This window comes from Oryctolagus cuniculus, chromosome 5 (assembly GCF_051225735.1).
Source record: "Oryctolagus cuniculus isolate XC-2025 breed Fujian yellow rabbit chromosome 5, ASM5122573v1, whole genome shotgun sequence".
Lineage (NCBI taxonomy): Eukaryota > Metazoa > Chordata > Mammalia > Lagomorpha > Leporidae > Oryctolagus > Oryctolagus cuniculus.
The window spans coordinates 59,573,344-59,594,620 of record NC_142871.1 but is presented as its reverse complement, the minus strand read 5'-3'; the positions used below and the strand labels follow the sequence as shown (position 1 = coordinate 59,594,620).

The 21,277-nt window shown below is 47.6% G+C and overlaps 1 protein-coding gene across 4 annotated transcripts in view; it reads right to left on the bottom strand.

Moving 5' to 3' along the window:
- FYN (FYN proto-oncogene, Src family tyrosine kinase) overlaps positions 1–21,277 on the bottom strand; it is a 229,125-nt gene that overhangs the window by 182,969 nt on the left and 24,879 nt on the right. For all 4 annotated transcript variants that reach the window (XM_008263382.5, XM_002714927.6, XM_089333789.1 and 1 more), the window contains exon 2: positions 14,498–14,537. The gene's annotated coding sequence lies outside the window, so the exon portion shown is untranslated. The remainder of the gene's footprint in view (positions 1–14,497; positions 14,538–21,277) is intronic.

The window sequence follows — 21,277 nt, the reverse complement described above, 5'->3', positions numbered from 1 at the left end:
ATGAATCTTCCAAGACTGGATTCTTCCCCAGAGGAGACTAGCAATGCACTCCTGCCTTTAATAGACTGTACATTTCGGGAGCAAGGGGAGATCTGGTCCACACAGATGGGACCAGACTTGAGCCCACGTTGGAATCTGGGCATCTTTTTCCAATCTTTGCTATGGTGTCCCTAAACCAGGGTAAGATAACCCAGAGCATTTGGCTAATCTGTGGCTGGCTGTTACTGTTAAGCAATGAATTTTCTTCTCCCTGTTCTCTGAGCAAAATGACACTGATAAAAGTCAGATATTAGGATCTCATTGAACACCTTTGGTCCTGTTCACACTAACTGCTAAACATGATCACCTCACAGCATCACAGTCTTGAAAGCTCTGTTTCACATCTTAGGATTCAATGCACAGCCCCTGGAGAGCTTGGCTAACTTCTTCTTCCATGTGACATGTACCTTTCTCTTAGCAGAATCTGGCAGAGGTAAGAAACTCACCAGCCTGCTTAGCAAACATAGAGCATTTCTTCCCCAGCAGAAAAGGGAAGTTAACAGGGATATCCTAAAATTAACAAGCATATTTCTGTCAATGAAACACATGTATCTGAACAGCTGAAATTCTAGGACTTTCAGGAAGTCCAGTTCTTCCGATTCCCCCTCTTGTCACATAAGATCACATGTTCTTACTCATCAATCACTTCTCTAAAATAACTGTCAGTTGTCACTACTAAAACAGAAGTTCCAAGAGGTCATAAGTGTCTGCTGAGATCAGAGCTGGGCCACACTGGGACAAAATAGAATCCATGGCTGCTGGGTGTGTGCTGGGTGGAGCTCATGTCACCAGGGAGGGGAAGCTGGGACGTCGCCCTTCTGGCTACGGCATGGGGGGCCTTAGGGGTAGGTCCTTGGATGACTTGCAACAGCTGTGGGCAGGTGGATGATACGATGTCTTTGGCTCCCTAGGAAGCCAACTCTGAAGTTCAGTACCTTGCCCAAGGCTAGATGGCTGGTTAGTGGTAGGCCAGCAGTTTGAGTCCAGAATGATCTCCCTTAAGTCCACTATTTTAATTAATTTTACTATAAAAGTAATACAACCACACTAACAAACAGAGAGAAGAAAATCCACATATTCTCATAACCCAATACAACTTTTAGAATTTTGGAACACTGGCATTGTGCTTTAAAATTAAGCTCACATTCAACATATGATCTGGTACCCTGGGTTGTGTGTGTGTGTGTTTTTTTTTTTTTTTTACATTTGCCCAACGTACTTAGCAATGTTGATGATCATCATTTTACCTAATATATAATATTCTGGCCGGCGCCGCGGCTCAATAGGCTAATCCTCCGCCTAGCGGCGCCGGCACACCGGGTTCTAGTCCCGGTCAGGGCAGCGGATTCTGTCCCTGTTGCCCCTCTTCCAGGCCAGCCCTCTGCTGTGGCCAGGGAGTGCAGTGGAGGATGGCCCAGGTGCTTGGGCCCTGCACCCCATGGGAGACCAGGAAAAGCACCTGGCTCCTGGCTCCTGCCATCGGATCAGCGCGGTGCGCCGGCCGCAGCGCGCCGGCCGCGGCGGCCATTGGAGGGTGAACCAACGGCAAAGGAAGACCTTTCTCTCTGTCTCTCTCTCTCTCACTGTCCACTCTGCCTGTCAAAAAAAAAAAAATAATAATAATAATATTCTATTGAGCAGATGTACCACAGTTTACATAGTGAAACCTCCACTGTGGGACACCAAGGCTCTATCCAACATTTTGGGCAAAGCATTAACGTCATTTCCAGCACTATACCATTGTGGTCTTCTCAGATATATATTCTCACTGTCCAAACTTTCAAATTGACAACACCAGTTAAGAGATCACGAAACAAAGCCGTGATTATAGCATTTTGAAAGTCCTCCATCACTGACCTCTCTGGCTTGGAATCAAACAAATCTGATGAATGCTCTTAATGAAGGGTGACCCAAAAATAACAAGTTAAAAAAAGCTACACTTGTGAGATTCCACAGACACTGTGCTTTCAATGGTTTAATGCTCTATTTTCAGTTTCATAGGAATGCCAGCAAAAGAACTTATCCTTATTAAAATCTACATTTGGACAAATGGAAATTCTTTGAACAGGATACAAATCTCAACAGCTTTATGTATCAGAAGGGTCAGAACTTAGAAACGAGGCCAACATGCTCACCAAGGACTGTGTCATATTTCACAGTTAATTTGCGATTCAAAATGCCATAGAACCATTTTTTTCCCCAGTTCAAGTGAATGAGCAACCACAGAGCAGCTCTGAGTTCTCATTATGTAGCCCTAGGAAGTAAGAGTCAGCAGTGGCAAACCGGGTGTGAGTTCATTGAATTTGTAAGATGCAAAGCATGGCTGTCACAAGAGGATCTCTCGCTTCTGGAAGAAAGTAATCACCAAAATATCTGTGTGCCTCTTTATGACTGTCTTGAAAGCTTTACTAACATCCATGCTGCCACGGATGTGATGTGGAAACAGTACAATGAAGCGCCTGGTGGCATCTGCTCCCCAGACAGCACACTGAAGATGACGGCTGGCCAGGGGAAACGAGCAGACATGGAGACAATTGGACGTTTCCATTCCTACCAAGATGGACTCTGCTCCCTTGACATACGTCACTCCATGCAAGATAACCTGTTACCCTTTCGGCAATGGCTATTTAATTCTCTTCATTTTCCCAGCTCCCTACCTTGCACTTTGATGGGGAGCCGTATTTCATCAGAACCTAATGAGAGAATGTTTAGCCAATCCTGCACCTCCTCTTTCCGTCAGACCTCCCCTTCCTCCTGGGAGTGTCAACCGGTACAACCACTTTGGAAAACAATTCAGTACTATGCAGTCAAGTTGAAGACGCACTGACTGTAAGATGTAGAAATCCCTCCCCGAGGCAGCTACCTGAGAGAAACTGCAGGATACACATTCAAGAATGTTCATAAGCAGCACTATGTTAAAACAAAACAAAATAAAACCAGAAATGGCCCAAATGTCCACTGAGTGGAAGGGATCATGTGGAATACTCTCACACGATGGAAGAAGGTGCAGCAGTGATGGGAAACCAAACTTGTGCACCATGGGTGCTTCATGAATCAATAGGAAGACAATTTTTTTTAATGTCGATTGAAAAAAGTAAACAGTCCAAGAATATCATTTACATATAGCCTTGAGGCAAATAAAAATAGTAGATTATTTAGGGAAACAAACACAAAAAAGCAAGAAAATAACAAACACAGAATCCAGACCCTTATTTCAGTTTAGTGTTTCCATGGAACACATCACCGAGGTACTGGTGTCTACCAAGCTTTGCCGGGAGCGTCTATCGAAGACACCACTGTTGGGAAGGTCAACTCGGCTGCCACCTTGCTCGGCAGGTGGTGTCAACCTTGCTGCAAGGGGATCTGAAATCTCACCTTGAGAAAGGGCATCTGACCACCAGAATGTGGCTGCCTCTTGCTGAACTGTACCACAGAGCTGCAGGCAGCAGCACTGGCCCAGAGCTCTTGCAGCCAACTCAGCCCCAGGGCCACCTGCCACTCACGAGAAGCCTGTCAAGTTTACCACTGCAGTACTGCTGCTCCAGTCTCTACTGAGTAGGGCCCCTCACTACTGACTTCCACTAACCACCCTCCTCCATCCTTTTTTTTTTTTAATGTTTTTTTCTCATTTTATTTTATTTATTTATTTATTTATTTTTTGACAGGCAGAGTGGACAGTGAGAGAGAGACAGACAGAGAGAAAGGTCTTCCTTTGCTGTTGGTTCACCCTCCAATGGCCGCCGCGGCCGGCGCGCTGCGGCTGGCGCACCGCGCTGATCTGAAGGCAGGAGCCAGGTGCTCATCCTGGTCTCCCATGGGGTGCAGGGCCCAAGCACCTGGCCATCCTCCACTGCCCTCCCTGGCCACAGCAGAGAGCTGGCCTGGAAGAGGGGCAACCGGGACAGAATCCGGTGCCCCGACCGGGACTAGAACCCGATGTGCCAGCACCGCAAGGCGCCTCCTCCATCCTTACAGAACCATTTGAGACCCACACAGCTCTGCACCTCACCCCAGCTCCTTTTAGCAGTGAATGCTGAGTTTATTTTTTCTCCCTTACCCCAGTTAGGAGTAGATAAACTGGGAGTTCTTAGCAGATTTACTTTTTCAGGAGTGTTTACAAGTGTCTCCTACTGCCTACTCAAAAATTAAAACTGAGGGCTGGCATTGTGACACAGCGGGTTATGTTGCCACTGATGACACTGGCATCCCATGTGAGTGCTGGTTTGAGTCTAGGCTGCTCCACTTCTGATTCAGATCCTTACTAATGCACCTGGGAAAGCAGTGGAAGATGGCCCAAGTGCTTGGGTCCCTGCCACCCAAATAGGAAACCCAGGTAGAGTTCTGGGCTCCTGGTTTTGGCCTGGCCCATCCCTAGATGTTGTGGCCATATTGTTCGGGGGGGTGGGAGGATGGGTAAACTAGCAGATGGACAATCTGCTTTCAAATAATCTTTTAAAAAAAAATAAAAAATTTTAAAAAATACAACTGAGAAAGAAATTATTTCAAAAGCAAATGAACTCAGTCAATCATGTTTTTTCTTCAATTGTTGTCCCTTATGTAGTAGACTACTTGTGAAGAACACGTAAACCATAACCACTGCCCTGGAGGTCCAGGTCCAGGTGCTCTGGTTTTTCTTTGCAAATGTCTCACACCATCTGCAGCACAGCCTGGGCACAGACCAGCACACCTCCACTTTCCCTCTTGCGGGCCTACTTTCACTGGCATGCAGAAGAGATACTGACTTGAAGAACCAATGCCAGGCAGGGATGCAAACTCTGAACTCAGCCCAGGGGGAGCAGGACCCAGGGGAGTGTCCCAGGCCAGGCTGGGAGGGCGCCTCCAACAGGGAATCCCCAGCTCAGCAGGAAGCAGAGAAAATGAAAGGCAAGTCTGAAATGCTCGGCAAGCCCAAGTGAGAGAGGACAAGAGCTGGACTCAGGGACCTGGTTAGGAGGAAAGAGTAAAAAGGAAGGCTATGGAGAAAGCCAGCTGAGTTGGCCGATCCCTCCAGGCTGGGTGAAGAATGCTCCCATGGCTGCAGGACCAGGGGACAACGTGACATGAGAGAAAACATGGAAATCTCTCACCTACCCTCTCAAGTTTGGGCTGAGATATGGGATGCACATTCCCGGGTGAAACAGGTGAAATGATGGTGGCCTAAAATGCACCTACAAACAGGCCTAAGACACTCACCCATTTGAGCTTTATCTCCCAAAGGCAAATAAATGAGCAACTATTTTCCAACAAAAACAAGTGCCCTTCCCTGAGCTGACACACTATGCCCTGTGGGCTTAGAAATGAGTCATTCTGAAGCTTTTTTATTTTTCTTCCTAGGAAACACAGAAGAAGCCCAATGATGTTTTCCTCTTGGCCACTGTAAAATACATGAAAAGGTTATCTGATTGACTGGTACCCACAACTGATGAATACCAAGTATGAGAAAACACCATAAGCTTGACAGTAACTGTCACAAGTGTTGTTGTACCAGTACATGGGCTGTCCATGAAAAAAGTGCTCCTCCGTTCCTGTGAGGCCCTCACACACCTAAAACCTCACTCTGATCCCCAGAACTACTCCTAAACTTCACAGGCAGCGTTGTGAAGCTACTTCACCTTCAAGCTACGCTGCTCAGACTTTTCCCGGTATCACACCCCCCCACCGTTTTTTCTGCAGTAAGCAATATTTTAATGCATATCAAGCTCTCTCATGAAGGAAAACAAACACTTCCCCTCATCTGATAAACATAACAGGCAAAGTTGCAGTTACTTTGTAGTTTAAGAACATTCTACTGAAGATGAGTGAAATCTTTCTCATATGAAGATTTTGCTTTACAATACCCTAGCATTAAATTAAAAAAAAAAAAGTATATTTATTTGAGTTACAGAGAGAGAGAGAGAGAAAGAGAGAGAGATCATCCATCTGCTGGCTCACTATCCAGATGGCTGCAACAGCTGGTGCTGGGCCAGGGCCAGGCCAAAGCCAGGAGCCAGAAACTCCATCTGGGTCCCCCACATGGGTGGCAGGGACACAGGCACTTGGGCCACCTTCTGCTGTTTTCCCAGGAGGATTAGCAGTGAGCTGGACCGGGAATGGAGCAGCCAGGGTTCAAAGTGGCACACACATGGAATGCCAGCATTACATGCATTGGCTTAATCCATTGTGCTACACAGCTAGCTAGCTCCAGTAGCATTAAATCTCAACACAGAACAATAGAAAAAAAAAATAATGTAAAAAGGAACCTCCCTGTGGCCCCGTCTTCCACTCCGTGTGTGAGTGTCCCCTGCATCAAAGCTGGAAGCTGCCCTGAAACTCGGCCAGTACTGCCCAATGAGAGGGGGACAATGACAGAAGTTGGTAAGTGACTGCAGTTCCTCCCCTCACTGTCATCTCCACCTCTCTCCTGTCTGAGACGCATGGTAACTGTCCCACAGCACCCTGGACCCTGCCCCTGACACACTCAGACACTCACACAGGGCTCGTTTTATTCTTGCTGACTCTGCTTCTCTCGTGGCCAACACCCACGGCCCTTTGGTGGAAGAGTCTGGAGCTACTCCACCCCTGGGGCCTACACACTCTTCCCACAACACCACTGCCTCTGGTTCCGCTCTAAAACCACCGCCCTCTCTCGTGGCAGCCTCAGCTGGACGTACTATGCAAATGGACAGATCCCTGTCCACACAGCATCTCGCTTCCTTGCCTTTCACTTTTCACTTCAACTATTTTCAGTAGTGCACATTTTGTGACTTAATGAGCACCCCTACATCTTCCGAAAAGCAGCTGTGGTCACTCAACTGTGGGGAACAGTTCTCCCACAGGCCACACATTACCTGCAAAGGAGGCGCTGTCTTTGGTACAGGTGAACCCTTAAAACAAAGATTAATACTCCACATGGGAAAAAAAGAGTTCTAGTTCCTCCTTACAAGAATCACCCATGGGCTAATACTCATGTATGTTACAGGAAGTGGGGCTTTGCATTTAAAACTGTTGACACCAGAGAGAACATCTAGATACCTTTGCCTTCAAAACAGTGACTAACCGAGCACCCTATCAACTCTTCTTCCCATGTGAAGGGTCTCTTTCTAAAACCCTGCAAATTTCCTCATAAGTACACAATGCATTTTCATCTTTTTTCCCTATACAACATATGAATACATGAGAGATACCCTCTTCAAAAAGTACGTGAAGAATGGAATTAAAGGATGAGTTTTGGGGCTAGCACTGTGGCACAGTAGGTCAAGCCTCCACCTACAGCACCAGCATCCCATACCTCAGTTTGAGAAAAGACGGACATGACCCCCACCTGTTCTGAGGCCTGGTCGGGGGCGGGGTGGGAGGAAGAGCTCATCCTTAGAACTCCCGAGTGGTCCTTCTCAGGAAAACACAACTGACTGAAGTAATGAACGAAACAAGTGGCTGCGACCTCGATGTCTTCATAAATGAAAAAATACCGATATTCCCAAATAGCAGGAGTGGAAGGTAGAAAAATGCACCTCCCACGGAGATCCTCACTTGTTAATCCCTCCAGTATCCCAGTGGCATTGCCTTCCATGGTAAAGGTGTGATAAAGCTACGGATCTTGAGCTTATCCTGGATTATCTGGCAGGCTCTAAAGGGAATCACGGGTGTCTTTACATGGGAAATGCAAATGGGATCTGACAGAGGAGAAGGCCGAGAAGACAGAGGACGCAGTGATGGGAGCGATGTGGCCACTTGTCAAGGAACACCTACAGTGGCCAGAAGCTGGTGGAGGCGAGCAGCAGATTCTCCCCAGGGCCCTGGGAGGTGGTATGGTCTGCTGACACCTTGGCATTGGCATTCTGACCTCTAATACTGTGTGTGTCACTGAGTTGGTTGGTAATTTGTTATAACAGCCACAGCAGGTTAACAAAGGTTTTCTGCTTAAATAAAATTTTGTTGTGGGCTAAAAGCAGGCAGCCATAACCTTATTTAAGGGAAAAGGCTGCATTTTCATATACCTTCATGGCCGATGCAGTAGCATTCATGGAACAAGCCCGGCTCTGCCCTTTAGTGTCTAGGGGCCGAGACAAAAGCATCCTCTAAGCCAGTCTTCATGGGTGTTTTCATTGATAATCTCTCCTCACACGTGACAGCGGCAGACAGTAAGTCTATGCAGGGCAGATAATCAAATGATTCCAACTTCTTCCCAGCAGGACTGGCTGCAGCAAAACAGGCTATGCCGTATCTCCCAGCTATTGGAGAAAGTTGTGTGCAAAAACAAATGGACAGGGGCCGGCATTGTGGCCCAAAGGGTTAAGCCACCACCTATGACACAGGCATTCCATATGAGCACCATTTCAAGTCCTAGTTACTTCACTTCCAATCCAGCTCCCTCCTACGTTGCCTAGAAAAGCAGCAGAAGTGCTTAGGCTCCTGCCATCCATGTGGGAGACCCAGATGCAGTTCCAGGCTTCTGGTTTCAGCATGCCCCAACCAGGGCTGTTAGGCCATTTGGGGAGTGAACCAGCAGATGGAAGACCTTTTGACCTCTCTCTCTCTGCAACTCTGCCTTTAAAATAAATAAGACCACTCTCTAGAGGTCTTCCATCTGTTGATTCACTCCCCAGTTGGCCACAATGGCCGGAGCTGCACTGATTTGAAGCCAGGAGCCAGGAGCTTCTTCTGGGTCTCCCAAAAGCATCCCACTTCTACTGAGCTTCATTTTCCTCACATGCAATGTGGGGAACTGAGGAAAACAACACTGGTTGCCCACAGCTGTCTGTTAGTGTTTGCGGAATGAATGAATGAAGCATTTTGCGTCCAGGAATAAAGTGCCCACCTCAAGTTTATCAATTCTTTCCTTGAATCATGATTTTTAAAAAACAGTATTGTTTTCTGTAGTTCTTCTAATGAGCATCACTGCTCGCCCTAGCTTGAGGAAGTCTGGAAAGAGGAACTAGGATCATGGAAATTCAAACTGGCAGAGGGCACATTGTTTCCTTCTTAGACAGTAGCACTTAGTTTTACAATCTACACGTTTATGTAGAAGAAAGTTGGTCAGTTTTTATGGGTCATGCATAGCAACTATTTTTGGTCCAGTACTAAAAACATTTGCCTTTTGATCTAAAACAGAGCTCTAAGCATGATCTATTTTCCTAAGCTAACTCTCTCTCTCTCTTTTTTTTTTTTTGACAGGCAGAGTGGACAGTGAGAGAGAGAGAGACAGAGAGAAAGGTCTTCCTTTGCCGTTGGTTCACTCTCTAATGGCCGCCGCGGCCGGTGCGCTGCGGCCTGCGCACCGCGCTGATCCGATGGCAGAAGCCAGGAGCCAGGTGCTTTTCCTGGTCTCCCATGGGGTGCAGGGCCCAAGCACCTGGGCCATCCTCCACTGCACTCCCTGGCCACAGCAGAGAGCTGGCCTGGAAGAGGGGCAACCGGGACAGAATCTGGCGCCCTGACTGGGACTAGAACCCGGTGTGCCGGCGCCGCTAGGCGGAGGATTAGCCTAGTGAGCTGCGGCGCCGGCCAACTCTCTCTCTTGTTCTCTCGCTCTCACTCTCTTTCTCCTGATCCCCAGACATCAGGAGAGTGGGCTATGTGAAACATGACCTTGGCTCTGGGCTACAATGAGGACAGGTCATTCCACTGCCCGATCTCCTGCAGAACGCATCCATTTGTAGATGAAGCTAGGGCAGAGGTATGGAGACGTAAGCTACCTTGGCCTCCTAGGGTCCCTCTGGCTGGCAGTCCTAAGCACACATATCAGGAAGCACCTAAGGGACAACTCCCATCTGCACATGGGAGCTGTCCTCTCCAGCTCCTGCGGCCTGAGAGGCACACAGGCATCTGTTGTCATCCTTAGCTGGTAGGCAGTTGTGCTTATGCAATTCTTCCCTTCCCCCTCTTCACTCTCTCTGGCCCTTCCGGAAAGCCACCAGGACACACAGTGAGGCAGTGTACCCTAAAACCAGTTCCCACTCCCCTGACTCACATTGGGAACATTCTTAGGCCATCCCAGTAACCAGCATTTTGAAAACTTGGGCAGCCCCTGTAAGTGCTGCTGACTTTCTGAACCCTGGAACTCTTATCCTCCCCTTAAAGAAAAAACTTCCACAAATTAATTTTTCTGCTTTGTTGCCAATGTAGCAATCCCATCCACGTGGCTTGAAAGTTGATTCCAGATGCGGCCTTAGATTTGAACCTTCAGCTGTTTAGAACTAGATTTCTTTTTCCCCACAAGACTATTAGCCCTACAATAAAAACCTCGGATATTTTTATCACATCTCTTGGGATTTACTAAAACCAAAGACACACTGAAAAATGGAGCATCTTCCATCTACATTCTACACTTGTAGACTCACACAGTTCAAGGCATTCATTCAGAGGAAAAGGAAACAATTTTATTCTAGGAGGTAAAGCTTCTGTTTCCTTTTCTTTTTGATTGACAATTTTTGTTTGGGAAGGCTTCTGTGTCTATCAGATAGGCAGTAGTATTTGTGGCCTGAACGCAGCTGTCTAAACCTTGCAAACAGTTGGAATAGCAAGACAGGAATTCTTGGTCTCAGTGAAAGGGCAGAAATCCCAAGTGCCTCTCTGGGCAGGCAGGCTCCAAGATGATGAGCTGAATCACAAAAGACAAAGACCTTCAGGAGGCAGGAAGTCAAACTCTCTGCTCAGCCCTTGGAGAGAAGTCATGACCAAAGGAGGCATTATTCTAATCAAATTCATGTAGATCATGATTTAAATTACTAAATAAGATGACTCCATTTAATCAGCTTTTGATAAAAAAAAAAAAGCATTTTTGTTCTTCTGATATACCTGATTCCATATTCTTCAAAATTTAGATGAGGATGGGTTTTACTTTTAGAACATCCACATTATACATTTAAAGCAGTGTTCTGGCAACCATACTCAGAACTAAATCCATCAAGAATTCTAGAAAATTCTGCAAAAAATTTTTTTTGTTTTAACGTTCCCTTTGTGTTCTTACTGCTTCTCCCTCTTTTCTCTTTGGACTCTCTCTGCTTGCCTAGATTACTCCAATCTTAAGAACTATCTGTTCATTGGTCTGCTTGGAACTTTCTAATTTTGGAGAGAAAAGCCAAGGAATGATTGACTTATCTCCACACAGTACAATTAACAAGCCTGCTTTCTACAGGTAAAACCCTGGGATGGAGGGGAGAAGCCAGGGCTTCTGGGGTGCACTTTTACCTTCACTTTGCCATTTGCCAAAGCAGTTTTCATTGGCTCTGACTGCACTCCAGTCTGGTCCTGTGGCATCCATTCATGCCTGTAGTCAACATTCTTAGAGGGCCTCCTAGGAGCTAGCACCAGGCTTCCCACTGATACATTTTCTGACCTGACAAAGTTTACAGTTCAACAAGGAACACAGCTACTACATACACAGTTATGGCCCAACCAAGTCTACAACTACAACAGCTTTGGAGAGTAGCATGGTGACAGGGCAACCCCATACAGACTTGGGGTTGGGAGGGGGCGGGATGGAGAAACATCAAGGAAGACATTCCTGGAAAGTAGCCTTGCTTTCTTATTATTTACTCATAAAAGTTTTTTTAAAGAGGTTGCACAAATAGCATCTTGAATATCCCATTACTGGTGGGAATGAGAAGGCTCTGGATGCAGAAGATCTGATTAGAATCCTGCTATCACTGAAGCGTTCTGAGCCACTCAGGGTAAGGGACATGGTTCCTGCAAAAGACTGCTGTAAGGCTGAAGAGCAACAGATACAAAGCACTCACTGTGCAGGGGTCCGTTAAGTGCTGGAGATTCTTTAACTGATACAGAATTTATACCGACGCATTTATTGACAAGTCCAAACAAAGCCAGTTTCCCAGAGTTCTGTATTTACAAAAATGTCCAAGTAAAAGAAGAAACTACAGGGCTGGAGCTGTGACATAGTGAATTAAGTTGCTGCCTATAGCACTGGCATCCCATATGGGCACCAGTTCAAGTTCCAGCTGTTCCACTTCCAATCCAGCTTCCTGCTAACGTACAGGGGAAAGTAGCGGAAGATGGCTCAAGTGCATGGACCTCTGTACCAGCGTGGGAGACCTGGAAGAAGCTCCTGGCTCCTGGCTTCAGCCTGGCCCAGCCCCAGCCATTGCAGCCATTTGGGGAGTGAACCAGCAGATGGAAAATCTTGCATGTGCTCGCTCTCTCTCTCTCTCTCTTTCTAATTCTTTCAAATAAATACATGCAACTTAAAAGAAGAAGAAATTACAAATCCATTAAAAAAAAACAAACCTTATGATTTCTGCCATTTTTCTTGGGTTGGCCAGCAGACATCACTGACTCACACGATGGAGGCACCCCCTACTCTACACTCTTCTCAGCAGATACATAACCAGGGACAAACAGCATGGACGCATCCACTCCTGGCCACCTTCTCCCAGCATAGAGAGTGCTTCTGGAACTGCAGCTTCTGAATTAGAACTTTTAAAGCAGTGAACTCCCCTAAGGCAAGTCAGGGTGTTTCGGGCCATCAGCGACTTGACAGAGTGCTTGCAGGCAGAACCTCCTAAAGGCACTCAGAGGTGCTTCCCCAGCCCTTCCCAGGCTGCTCTGGCTCTGACTGCCCTAGTACCCACAAGCCCCCACACCCTCCCGCCCATCACATTTGCTCTCTCCTGGGTGAGATGCTCCTGGCTGCCAGTGCTGGACCTCCAGGCCCCACAGACATACCTCTGCCTTGAGGGCTCCTGGTCCCAGGCTGGCCTCAGCAAATGTTCTTTAGACTGGTAGCCCATGGTCCTTTTTCCATGTGGGTACGAGACCCAAGCCAAACAACAAAACACTACACGAGGTTTGTGTTTTTAAATTAAAAAAAAAAAAAAAAAGAATAATTGTACTTGGTTCTGGAGAAAGGACTGCTTCACAGATGAGAAAACAGAGACTTGGAGAGGAAAAATTACTTGTCTAAGGTCTTACAGAAGCTCCCAGCAGAACTGAAGTGAGAGTTTAACTCTGCCACCCACAGCGTGCGCTGATGTTTGCCTGGCTTCAGCCTGGAACCGGGCACCCCGATCAGCAGCCCTTCCCCTCTTGTGGTTGGAAGACTTCACTCTGAGTTTGGCAAAGCAAACTGTGCAGCCAGGGGTGCCTCCTGCACTGCCACTGCAAGCCCCTCCCAGCTGCTCTGCACTAGACCAGCCTGGTGGCTCTGTGCACCCAGCCTGTAGGCTTGACCTGGCCCAAGAGGGTTACAGTCTGTTTGCCCTCCCCTCCTGTGGGGAAGAGCCTTTGCCGACCCTGGGCTTCCATGGTCAAATCCAGGTGCACGGGGATTCGGAAATGGCCCCCTCTGGAGCCCTCCTATTTCTCCAAGTCTACCTGATTTCATAGGAGCTGAGAAGCCCACTAGAGAAAGTAGATCAGAGGCTGTGCTGCAGCAGGGGCGCTCTGCAGGGTAGAAGGCCAGGGCATGCTCATAATTGCTCTAGAAAGATGCTGCGGAGAGTATACTTCCTCCACTTAAAACAGATACATTCAGAAAGGCTCCAATTCAGAGAGAAGACTGAAGTCAAAACACAGAACTTCATCTGGGACTTAAATTCAAAATGAAATAATGATGACAATGACGACGACGATGGGGTTGATGAAGAAGCAGCAGCAGCCCCTAAGTGGCCAAAGAATCGAGGAATGTAACTCAAAACAGCTGAAAAATCACTCGCAAGGGCATGTGGCTGGGCAGAGTTGTGTGGAGCAGAAAAGGATCCCAAAGGATCCCAAAAGATGCCACTGTTTCAGGTGGAGACCCATGGTGCCTGGGAGACGAGAGAAGAGTACAGGTAGAGAACACTCGGCAAATGTTTGTAGAAAGGACAAACATACAGTTCCTTCACAAATACCCTCTGTCAAGGAACTTTCTGGAAAGCCCACCCTTGGGTCTGCACAGTTCAGTCAGATTGTGTCACAGCCACCTGAGTACACATCTGTCACATTCATTTTTGCCTCAAGATCCCAGCGTGGTGTCTAAAACCTTAGTGGGCTAAGCGAATGCAAAAATGACCTGCCTGGTGCACAGTGGTTACAACTCAAAGGCACAAAGAGGGCAGAGGTAAGCAGCAGCCAACTGAGAGTGGAAGAAAAGTCAAGAACGGAAGGACTGGAGGGGACCTCCCTGAGCCGACCGAGTGCTGCGCCTCCCTCACCATTCTGAAGGGGCTACAGCAGCTTTGGTGCAGCTGTTCCATTCTATTTCTGGCATGGCAAGATAGAACTTACAGCAAAAACATATGTGCCCATAATTGCCAAAATCGTTACAATTAGAATGGAAAGGGGGAAAATAGCAGGTTCACCTAAGTAAGATAAGATGGTCTATTTCATATTCCAGTTCCATCTCCAACTCGAGTGTCTCTTTGAAACCTACAGAATCAGAATTGCAATCCCAAATTGAAAGTGGACTTCATCTTGGATTCCAATGGAAAACACTTCTCAATTCACAACACACAAGATCTCAGAGCAAAGCATGTCAACTTACTTTTTCCACGTCTAGATCAGCATCCTGCTTCTTCAAAAAACTGTAGAAGAAGAAAAAAAAAATAGTGAAACATCAAAAGAGAACCCAAGCACTCTCTGCCTATAAACCACCCACAAAGCACCACCGTGGAATTTCCATTTGTTGCAGACAATCAATTTGCTTATACTTTTTTTTTCCACATTCACATAATTGATGCTAACACACTGTTGCCACAAACACCTGCCTCAAACTACAAAGACCTGGCTCTGTACCACCAAAGAAAGCCGGCAACACATACCACACATACACACATACACACACACACACACACACACACACACCCCACTTCCCTTCTTCAGAGTCCCTACAAGTCTTTGTGGTTGGGACACATTAAACATGAGTTTTCCAAGGTCTCACCTCACCTCCTCACTGAAATCTGCCCCCAACAGCCCATATCTGCCCTACTTCCTATCTGTAGGTGGGTCTCACTCTCAAACCAACCTTTTGGGTGTGGCCCCTGTTTCCCACGAGCTGGAGCTGTCCCCTGCAGGGGTTTGCCATCCACCAGCCTACACCAGCCCCGGGACTACCACCCAGTGCCAAGCCCCTGGCAAGGCTGAGTGCTGGTTCTGACGGCACCCATGCCCACTTCACAGTAGTCTTTCAGGCACCAGGAGCGAGATGGCAGACTTCCAGTTTGCTCATACACTCTGCCTCTACAACCTGCCAATATCATGGCACCTTGCAATTTTAGCTGTTTGAATAAAGCTTCAGTTTTAATAAGGTGTCTAAAGAGAATAAAAAGTGTTGAATAGAATTATGTTGACAACAATACACTAGGCAGAAACTGAGAAGGTTGCTCTGTGGGATCTGAAAACAAAAGACAGAAACATTTTTTCTGGAGTGGAGACTCCTAAGCTTTTTCAATATGATTCTTCTTGGCACATGGCTTAACACAGGCCTTTATAAATTACTCTTCTTATCAAAACCATCCTCTGGCGCGCACACACACACACACACACACACACACGTGAATTTTTGCACTGTTGGAAAAGATGCATAATTAACAGTAAAATCTTTGTTTTGTTTAATCAAAGCTGCCTTAGAATGAGGGAAAGAAAAAATGACCACAAGGAAGAAAACTAGAAACTCATACACTGTTCTCTGCAGATGGGCATGCAGATCATGAACTCACTGCAGGCAAGAGGATCGCCATGGAGGGAGCAGGGGGAGAACGTGCTGGTGAGTGAGCCACCACGGCCCGCACCTCGGGAACCCGTATTGGCCTCCCTTAGGCCTCGGAGACATGCTGCCCTCTGTCTACGAAGGAGACACCACCAGGCAATGTACACTTTCTCTTTGGCTAACACACAGGGGCTCCCAAGACAGTTGAACTGGACAGAACAGGCCTCCTCTATGTCCAGAAACTCCCACTTGTCCCCTGTGTTCTGGACTAGGAGACCTCTGTACCAGAGGGGACGTGTTTACACTGTTAGCTTGACTTCCGTTCCGGAACACTTCCATGGAGGTTTAGGAAGGTTGTTCTGATTTACAGACCACAAGAGGGAATGACGAGCTGTTTGTAAGGTGAAAGAGTCCTTTGCTGGCCACAGAAAGAGCTATACTGAAGAATCATTATCCTGGGGCCGGTGCTGTGATGTGGTGGGTAAAGCTGCTGCCTGAAGTGTCGGCATCCCACATGGGCACTGGTTCAAGTCCTGGCTGCACTATAGCCTGGGAAAGCAGTAGAAGATGGTCCAAATCCTTGGGCCCCTGTAGCCTCATGGGAGATCCAGAGGAAGCTCCTGGCTTTGGATCAGCACAGTTCCAGCCATTGGGACCATCTGGGGAGTGAACCAGCAGATGGAAGACCTCACTCTCTTTGCCTCTGCCTCTCTGTAATTTTGCCTTTCAAATAAATAAATAAATCTTTTTTTAAAAAAGAATCATTATCCTTTTCCATATCCCTGGTTCATGCCTCTTGCACAACTGTAATGATCTCAATTTACACAGATGCTGAAATAACAAGCCTCTACTGCACAGTACTTGTGTACCCGGCACCAACAGGAAGAAAAGTGAAAAGCCACTTGTAGCCACTGGCTCAGCACTGTACCAAAAGTCTTATCCACCCATACATAGACATAGCACCATCCAGTTTCTTTTTGAGGCTTACTAAACAGATGGAGTTAACTACCAAAGTGTGTGTGTGTGTGTGTGTGTGTGTGTGTATCTCACTTTGGAGCCATAAACCAAAAAGGTGCCAGAGCTTTAACTTCAAAGGCTCCTGGCAAGACAGCTTGAGTTATTTTTAGGCACCAGCTCCATTGTTTCAAAGAGGGTAAGAATGGATGAAATAGAATTGCCTAAAAGTAATATTTACATGGCAACCCCATCTAGAATGAAAACATGATGTTTGCCTTTAAATCTGCTTACATCTTTCTTAAACAAAAGCTATGTTTTTGAAAAACTGAGAAAACAGTTGGGAACAAACATTTTATCCATTAAATATTTAAATGAAATAGAGACTTTATTTAAATGATTCATATTTTTAAAAGATCACTTAAAATTGATCAATTAGTCTCCTGCTTTTATTCTAAGTCTGACTTCTGGAAAATCCCAGTTTTGGGTTTCCAAGGTTTAAGGCAAGGGAGGCCCCACTCACTGTATGTGTGTGTGTTCATGTGTGTGTACACACATGTGAACAGACACTGGCATGCGTAGCTCCATAGACATTTACATTGCTGTCCATGCATCCAGCTGTGGACCTGGGGACTCGCAGCACTCCTGGTCCTCTTCTTCCTTTTGACGGGCATTGATGTTCTGTTTGGGAACCATGACTGAAGAGACCCAAATACCCCAGTGGAAAAAGCTGCCCTGTAAATGTCGCCAACATTCAGCTGACTGCAGGAACAGAAGCCCCAGGGCGAGACCCAGACCCACTCCCAACCCTGCAGATCGGACTGACCCTCCCCATCTGTGGGAGAATACACAAACACTCTAAAAATAAAACTTGAGAGGTCCTCCGCTTTGAACTCTCTCTCAACAGAGCCATCCCTCCTGCCCCTACTGCTCTCCTGCTTCCAAATGTCCACGAGACATCTCCTACTGATCTTGGACCAGACAGAGCAGCAGAAGGAGTAACCAGGACACAGGCAAAGGAGCACAGGCCACGTGTTCCAAGAACACAACGGGCTTGGCGGTGCTCTGAGGGCTGGCTAAGAGGATGCAGGGAGGAGGGCGGGAAAACAAGGCTGAGGCCAGGCTGTGAGAAGTCAGCCAGAGACAGAGCACTCACGCACTGCGGCTCTGATTTCCATTTTGCCTCTATCCCAGGAAGGGGCAGGAAATGGCCTCCAGTGTATCCCAGGCACCGGGCTAAGCAGTCATTCCAAATCCACCAACCTTGCTAGGGAGTTTCAGTGTCTCCCATTCGACCTCCAGGGCCCAGCTCAGAATCACTCTTTACTCCTGCTTTCCTTTGCCAGCTCTTCTATGCACGACCAGGTTCCCCTCCGCTGTGTTCCCACAGTCCTTTATGCGGGGCTGGGCTCAGGGTCTCCTGCGAGACTACCAGCCCTTCTGGGACCTGCAGCACAAAGCGGTGTGTGGGCATGTACGCTGGGGGTGTGGAAGAGGAAGCGTACATAGGTTCATGCTCACGGAAAATGTGCATTATGAAAAACTATCCAATGATTTCAATTTTTTTTTTGCACCAACGTAAACTTCTCTTTTCATTCCATTTTTCCACAAACTTTTGGAAGTACACTTGTTAAAGCCCAGAGCGTAAGCGCATCCCTGCACACATGTGCTTAGCCACAAGACGACCTTCCTCATTATAGTGCATCCTGGGGCTTTAGCTTTAAGTACAGGACAGGGATCCAACTTGGAGACTCTGCTATTACTCTTCATATTGTCAAGTTTTGTTTTGTTTTGTTTTGTTTTGTTTTTTGACAGGCAGAGTGGACAGTGTGAGAGAGAGAGAGAGAGAGACAGAGAGAAAGGTCTTCCTTTACCATTGGTTCACCCTCCAATGGCTGCTGTGGCTGGTGCACCGCGCTGGTCCGAAGCCAGGAGCCAGGTGCTTCTCCTGGTCTCCCATGTGGGTGCAGGGCCCAAGGACTTGGGCCATCCTCCACTGCACTCCCTGGCCACAGCAGAGAGCTGGCCTGGAAGAGGGGCAACCAGGACAGAATCTGGTGCCCCGACCGGGATTAGAACCTGGTGTGCCGGCGCCGCAGGTGGAGGATTAGCCTAGTGAGCCGTGGTGCTGGCCCCAGTGGTTCTTTTTATTTTAACTAGCATGAATGAGAAACTGAGATTCGATATGTGTGCGGGTCATACTCACTTCTCACACATGAGAGCTGTGATAGACCCAAGAGTTAAATCATGGCTTGGGATTTTTTGTTTGACTATTTTTAAAACGTTAGACTGGGAGGAAAGATGAAGTATACTTTGGCCATAGCATTGTCGTCTTTATTCCAACTTCGGCCCTTTTCACTCCTTGCAAAAAGACTTAAAATATTCATTGACCTGCCAAAGAACAAGTGCACACTACTGAGCGCATCTTCACACATTCACATCTGAATGGCTTCCTTCTGCTTCTGTGAGCAGAGCTCTATTCAATCGCAACTAAAGTGAGAACCTCAGAACTGTGCCTGGTGTGATGTCAGCTGCGAGAGCGAGAGCGGATAAACGGCCACTGGACAGCAACCTCCACAGCGAGTGAGTCAACAGGGACAAGCACTCCCTCGGTTGTTCTTAACTTAGGACCCAAGACACAAAAAAGACCAGGCAGGGCCAGACTCTGCTATGATTCCAAAGACACTCATAGAGCACACACAGAAGCCCCTCAATGCTCTGTGGCCAAGGGGCGGCCCCTGGCTCCCTGCCCGAAGCCCAGGAACAGGCCCACTCTCACTGTGGGCTCCCCAGGGCCTGCACAGCTGCAGACAGGCGTGCAGTGTGTGGGAACGTTCACACTCGTGGTCACTGCAGTCTCCTGGGTGCCCAGCAGCTGAGTCGGGCCCCAACTTGGACAAGGTCCTTTGTTGTGGAGTATTTCTTCTTGCCCTGTGCCCCCAGGAAAAATGGATCTTCCTCCAGCTATTCATTCTCCCATGCCCTCCTGCACACACAAACCTTCCAAGAAGGCTGGAGACAGCAGCAAGTGAGACTTCTCCTGTCTTTGTCAAGGTACAGTGGGAAGTGCACACTCCAGGTGGTGAGGGGCTCAGGGAGGCAACACCCCAGGGGTATGCTCAGTTCTTTGGCAAAAAGGACAAAGAGCCGAGCATGGTGGAGAATGGCAATGGCAGCCCTGGCCCTGTGCCTCCCACACTGGGAAGGGTGGACAGCCAATGCCAATGCTACCTCAGTTGTATTTACCTTATGCTAGTATTGGCCTCATTAAAAAGGTAATACACACTCAGTGAGAATTTGGGAAATGTGGAACCCCTGTTTATGACACTGGAGCTTTTCCTCTTGGTCAATTTTCCCATGCACGTATAAATGCTAACTTCTACCCCTGCGGCTCTATGTTGTCCATCGCAACAGCTGGCACGTGTGGCTCTGACAAAGGTGGCCGAAGCAGGGAGACGCCCCAGCAAGAACTGCACCAGTACCAGGAACGGCGAGGTCTACTTCAGTGAATAAGCTGCCTACGGTAGACCCTGCCACCTAATCATGCCCCTCACCACTGTGAATTATTCTTGGAAATGGAGAGCCATGAGCCACAGTCAGGCAGGAAGTGGGTGGCTTGGAAACCACGTTCCACTCCTAGCTTGGCTGGTGATTGCTTTGTGATTGTGTGAGAGAGGGAGCAGCAAGGGTCATTTAGTACAAAACCCAAAGGGGCCAGGCAGGTGACACAGATGAACAAAGCAGGTGAAATGAGGCTGGCCTGAATCGAACAGCCCTGTCTCCTCCCAAGAGAACAGCCACAATACAGCTTACGCTGACTACTGTTATTAGACAGATGCTCAGCTATGCCAAATGGTCCCCCATTTTTTTTTTCAAGAGAAGACAGAAGTTCTAGTTGTTAAATAAAACTGCTCATGGTGGGTATCCACTTGGAATGCCTGCAATCCATACTGGTGTGTCTGATTTGAGTCGTCTCCTCAGCTTCCAATATAGCTTCCTGCTAATGTGCCTGGGAGGCAGCAGATGACGACTTAAGTAATTTGAGTCCCTGCCACCCATATGTGGGAGACCCAGATAAGTTTCTTTTTTTTTTTTAAAGATTTATTTATTCATTTGAAAGAATTACACAGAGAGAGGAGAGGCGGAGAGAGGGAGAGAGAGGTCTTCCATCCGATGGTTCACTCTCCAATTGGCTGCAACAATCGGAACTGTGCTGATCCGAAGCCAGGAGCCAGGAGCTTCCTCCGGGTTTCCCATGCAGGTGCAGGGGCCCAAGGACTTGAGCTATCTTCCACTGCTCTCCCAGGCCATAACAGAGCTGGATTGGAAGTGGAACAGCCGGGTCTCAAACCGGTGCCCATATGGGATGCCGGTGCTTCAGGCCAGGGTATTAACCCACTGCGCCACAGCGCCAGCCCCCAGATGAAGTTTCTGGCTCCTTGCTTCAACCTGGCCGAACCCCAGCTGTTGTGGGCATTTTAGGAATGAACCAGCAGATGAAAGATTTTCTCTCTCTCTCTCTCTCTCTCTCTTTCTCTCACTCACTATCATTCTGCCTTTTGCAAAAATAAATAAATCTTAAAAATATAAAATAAGGGGCTGGCTCTGTGGCTCACTTGGTTAATCCTCTGCCTGTGATGCCAGCATCCCATATGGGTGCCA